This window comes from Buteo buteo, chromosome 20 (assembly GCF_964188355.1).
Source record: "Buteo buteo chromosome 20, bButBut1.hap1.1, whole genome shotgun sequence".
Classification (NCBI taxonomy): Eukaryota; Metazoa; Chordata; class Aves; order Accipitriformes; family Accipitridae; genus Buteo; species Buteo buteo.
In genome coordinates, this window is record NC_134190.1 from 27086247 (window position 1) to 27092246 (window position 6000).

The window sequence follows — 6000 nt, forward strand, 5'->3', positions numbered from 1 at the left end:
GAAAACATCAGTGTGTTATCAACATTCTTCTCATACTGAACCCAAAACATAGCACTGTACCAGCTACTAGAATGAAAACTAAGTCTATCCCAGCCAAAACCAGGACAACATGAGCCCAGGGAACCCTCAGCTTTCACAGAATATTGCCCTTCAAGGTGCAGCCCTTCAGTTGTCTCCATTGCCCCACAATATTTTTCTTCTTGCAGCCGCCTCCGCCAGCCGTGCCTGGCAGCTCCCTCATGCAGCCGCCTTCCCGCTGGCTCCCTCCTCGCTAGGGACACGTGTCAGGCCAACCCTAAGCGGTCTGTGACGGGGCTGCAGCCACACGTGTGTCTTTCTTTGAACTCCGCCGTGCCTCTGCTTCGGAGTCTCCAGCCAGGTGGGTCCCACCACAGGTCCCACATCCCCATCGGCTCTCCAGCCATCCCTCCATCTCCAACCCCTTCTTCACTTCGCTCCTGCTGCTTCCTCCTGCGACGCACCGTGTAACTCCCGCGAGAAAACCGTTCTCCCTGCACCACACTGAGGCGATGCTAAAGAAACTCTCCTGTCTTTCAGAAAGATTTCATGCAGACCTCCGACGTAAGAGTGCAAAAGCTTCCCTTGCTCCGTGGCTCGGTCAGGGATTAGTGCATCTTCTCTGGTTTGGGCACTCCAGATCATGTTCCCGTCTCCTTGCTGTTTGATTTCAGGAGAGATGAGCCTGTTCTTAGTGGGTCCTGATTAAAAATTGGACAACACACAAACCTTCCCAGAAGAAAGCAACGTGGGTAAGTGGTTCAGATAGTCTGTAAAGTGTGAATTCAATTCCCAGCTATGGATTCATGCCCAATTTATCAGGGTTGCTATGAGAACAGACAGAGATGATGAAATTCAACTCCCTACAACTATTGTCTCACACGGATTCTAAATAAAAGAGCCTTGGTTTCTCAGAAGGTAATATCTTGGCTGGCAAACTGTTCCAGCTTGTTTTTTTATGTGAATGAACAGATGTCTCAGGGAATTGGGCTAAGCTCTGCCAAATTTCTCCTGAGACAGGGGAAGACTGTGAAACTGAGGAGTATTTTGTCAAAATTCATTGTCCTTGCAGAATTCAGAGTGGCTTGCTGTAGGACAGGTCTTGCATTTCATTACGTATTTGTTTTTGTAGCAATACGGCATCTAAGATGGAAAACTTAGAATTTTGCCAGTGTTAACATTTACTTTGCTAAAAAACACACACACGTTCTCAAAACTTCCATTTGAGAATTTTCTTTGTGTCTAGAGAGCACTGACATATAAGCGTATGGGTTAGACATTACAAACTCAGATTTGTAGCATCCGGTTCTACTGAACCTAGCAGCCTTGATATAAGGTAGATCAGCTGCAGAAAAACACCGTTGTAGACACAGTAGACATATGTAAGACCTGATCAGGGGACCTCACGCAGATGCTTTTGCTCCCCTGGGCGTTGTGCTGTCTTTTCAGTTCCTTCCTATTAACTTTAGAGCCCTTTGATCAGTTCCAAATGAATTTAATGAAACAGTGAAGTCCTCGGTGCTATTTAGTTCTACATTTCTAGAAAATCTGGACAGCACAGGGGAGACAGACTCCCTGACTGAACAAAATAGCGTGGTGTGGATTCATCGGTTCTTTGTATTATTTAGGTTGCTGGCTGGCCGGTCAGCACACAGAAAGCCTGAACCGCTTGCGTAGGGTTTGTAGGAGGATACCGGAGGGAAGTGGACTAAGGAAAAGTGGGGGGCAACTGAGACGCAGGGGAGTAGGAGGGCAGGGGGAATGGGCTGAGGGTGACCCTGGGGGGACAGGGGACTGGGACCCTATGGGGGCAACCACACGGTACGTGGACGAAATGGAAGGGGGAACCCAGAAGAGCCCTAATGTCACCTTTTGTAGGCTGAGGGGGATTTTGGTCACTGAGAAAGTGTTACACTGAGGAAGGCTCATGGACTGCGTGCGAGGAATTCTTGATGCCTGAGTGAAGAAAGTTGTATGGACTAAAGCGAAAGAGGTCTCCCAGAGGAAAACCTCAGGCACTGGAGATAGCTAGGACAACAGAACGTGCTGGAGAGCAGAGTCCTGAAGAACAAGGGCACATGTGACGAGTTCCCACCCGGCACAGCAGGAGCGTCTCCTCTGTGACGATCCCACCGTCCCAGGTGCCCTTGTACAACAGGTACGAGGCTCTGCAGGTGGAACCCAATGGTAGCGAGGACGACGGTTCGTCTAGCATGGAGGTGTCGCTGAGGTTAAGTCAGTCTACGCCCTGCGTCAAAACTGCTTCCATAAAGAAAAAAAGATGGGTCACTGTCACAGGGGAACAGAAGGCCCAGTATGCAGACCGGACCCACCGCTTAGAGAAGTCTGCTGCCTCCCTGGGGCCTGGGTTAAAGATGTGAAGAGAAAGCTTCCTACCTTGGTGTGGTCATCGGATTATTATCTATTATTGATTTTTCAGGTAGGCAACAATGAAGTTGCAACAAGAAGTCCGAGGGCAATCAAGAGAGACTTCAGGGCCTTGGGATGACTGGTTAAGGGCTCAGGAGCACAAGCAGTGTTCTCCTCTGTCCTTCCAGTTGCAGGGAATGATGAGGGAAGAAAGGGGAAAAGTCAGCAGATCAATACCTGTCTGCGAGCCTGGTGTCACCGGCAGAATTTTGGGTTTTTCAGCCATGGTTCATTTTACGTGATACCCGGCTGGCTGGCAACAGACGGAGTACACCTGTCCCAAAGGGGGAAAAGGATCTTTGCCCAGGAGTTAGCAGGGCTCATTGAAAAAGCTTTAAACTAGATGCGAAGGGGGAAAGGGATAAAACCAGGCTCACTAGGGATAAGCCTGGGGCAGCACACCAATGTTTGAGGGATGGTGTGGTAGTGAGGTCCTTCAGTTTTCTGTCTCAGTGGAGGTAGGGGATGGAGATCCATGCAGCAGCAAAGATGCAAGGGTTATTGCTGTGTTAGAAACCATGGAAATGCCTGGGAATGGTTACGTAGGAATTAGGGCTTCTCCCCCCAAAAAAGGTGGTGGGATCAATAGCCCAACAGAAATGCATCTACACCAATGCATGCAGTGTGGGCAACAAGCAGGAGGATCTGGAAGCCATTGTGCAGCAGGAAAACTATGACATAGTTGCCATCATGGAAGACTCGCACAACTGGAGTGCTGCAATGGATGGCTATAAACTCTTCAGAAGGAGAAGGCAAGGAAGGAGAGGCAGTGGGGTAGCCCTGTATGTTAGGGCATGTTTTGATTGTCTAGAGCTTAATGATGAAATACTGTGGCCAGCAGGAGCAGGGCAGGGATCGTCCCCTGTACTGGGCACTGGTGAGGTGACACCTCGAGTACCGTGGTCGGTTTTGGGCCCCTCAGTGCAGGAAAGACGTGGAGGGGCTGGAGCGTGTCCGGAGAAGGGCAACGGAGCTGGTGAGGGGCCTGGAGCACAAGACTTATGAGGAGCAGCTGAGGGAACTGGGGCTGTTTGGTCTGGAGAAAAGGAGGCTGAGGGGAGACCTGATCGCTCTCTACAACTACCTGAAAGGAGGGTGTAGCGAGGTGGGTACTGGTCTGTTCTATCAAGTAAGAAGCAATAGGACAAGAGGAAATGGCCCCAAGTTGCGGCAGGGGAGGTTTAGGTTGGATATTAGGAAAAATTTCTTCACTGAAAGGGTTATCAGGCACTGGAACAGGCTGACCAGGGAAGTGGTGGAGTCACCATCCCTGGAGGTGTTTAAAAGTTGTGTAAATGTGGCACTTCAGGACGTGGTTTAGTGGTGGATTTGGCAGTGTTAGGTTAATGGTTGGACTTGATCTTAAAGGTCTTTTCCAACCCAAATGATTCTATGAATCTGTGATATCCTCTCCACTGCTGATAATCTCCTCTTCACAAGAAGATTGAGGTCCTTTATATAAAGAAAACACTAAACCACAGCTTGAATCTGAGCCACTGGATCCTCTGACTCCTTGGAAGTTGAATTCCAGGTTCTGACTTCTGCTCTCTGGCACAAGTATTTGGTAGCATCTTGTATCTTTAATCAGTTTAATATTACACAGACTTAACTTCTAGTTCTTCATTTGCTTACTTTTTTACACACTGAGTGGGTGCTCTTTTATGGGTTCTCAGTTTAATCTTTATGGCAGCAATTTTTAATCAACAAGATGACTCTTCGACTCTGCTCCATATTCTGCATTCCTCTCTGTCAAGTTAGCATTTATTGTTGGTTTTTTTTACTACTGTGGTGTCTAAGCTAGATAGTGGCTGCTTTATCTTAATTTTTCTTAGCTTTTTTGAATCCTAAACTCCAAACAGGAATGGACTTTCAATGTACAGGCCATAGTCAGCAAGGACAAAGAAGTCTCCCACCACCCACCCACGCACACACGCATGCATACATAGCAGTGCTGATATTCCCATAAAATAATGTGCACACAGTCAGTATAAAAAAAAATCTAATATATTCCAGCCTGCAGGCAGGATGGCATCTATGCTTTGTGGTAGATTATAAAAGACTGTGCACTTGCTTTAAAAAACCATCCCTCTGCACAATGCCACCTGTACTAGTGTGAGGAGCAGTTCTCCTTCCTCAGCCGCAATCTTTGCCCCCGAGGAACTCTGCTGCGAGGTCTTGGAGGGCTTTTTTGTCTCTGCCTTCTTCAGAGCAGGCCCTATGGAGGAAGCTGAATGATTGCTGTGCTGGATTAGTGTGGCTTCAGGGCTAGAAGACTGACCAGAAGTTGAACTTGATGGAACTTGGGGAATTGATGGAAGACATGGTAGAGGTGACTACACCCATAGATTTAGCTCCAGCCCATGTGAGGGCCTTGTTGTAACTCATTTTGGCCACATCCACAGGCATACTAACCTTGTTATTTGGGGCTGCAGTTGCCTATCTAGCATAGGCTTTAATCAAAGTGGACTTCGTGCCTTTAAGTTCAATGTGTTTCACCACAGGCAACGAGTGGTAGCTTAGCCTCTAGAAAGGAGGTAGCGAGGGGACCATTTTTCAGGTAGGTAGTTTTGTCACAGGGACACAAAACAATCCAGTTTCATTTCGTTTAAGAAAAAATGAAGGTAGACCCACAAAGAGGACTTTGTTGCAAAGCTCCCATAGGAAGAGCGATGGGAGTTTGGTGCCTACCTCTTCTTTATGCTTTCAGAAACCTCCCTCAGCACATTTTACTTATTTGCTGGTTTCTAATCTTTGGCACTGAAGTATATCAAAGTCCAGCAAATAACAGAACACTCAATTTCAGAAAGCAGGGCATGGAATGGGCCAATAAAGCTCCAAAACAAAGTTCCCCTTTCAGGCTGCGGAGCAGATGGCGGCACCTGTGGCAATACATTTCCTTCCCTTCCCGCCACTGTTATATTAAGAGCTGGTGAGGAAATTTTGCATCTGGGCTGGTAGTTTGCCATGAACTTCAGCAAAGCTATGATAATGTTATTTGTTAAGGGGATTGCAAATTATTCCAACTGCACTATTAAACTGTTCTTTATTTTTTCTTCCAGGTGTTGAGCTCACAGATTATTAAAGATTTCTTTAAGGTTCTTTCTTTTTTTCCAGAATCCTTAGAAAATTAAGAAAGTTGCCAAGATACCTCTGATGGGTGGCTAACCAGAAGTAAAAACCCCATGTCCTTCAGTAAAGACAAAACATTTTTGCTTCCTCTGACTCCTTTGAGCAAAAAGCTGAAGGTAAGTTTTAGGCATTGGTGTCTGCAAGGAGAAAGACATGCATCACATCATTAAAATCACTGTAAGGCAGAAAAATGAAAGTCACAATGCCCTGCAGCAATGTTATTTCTTGCTGCTCATTTCCAGCTCACGCTTTGCTGATGTCGCTTTGCTCTGTAACACCAAGGCAGAGGGCAACGCTGTTGTGTTTGGCTTTGTCAAGGCTGTTGCAAGCAGCCAAGAACTTGTTCTACTCACAGCCTGAGCCAGGCTAAAGCTGCGTAGCCTTGTCAGCAGGGTGCTTTGCTTAAACAATCTTAGCAGGTTA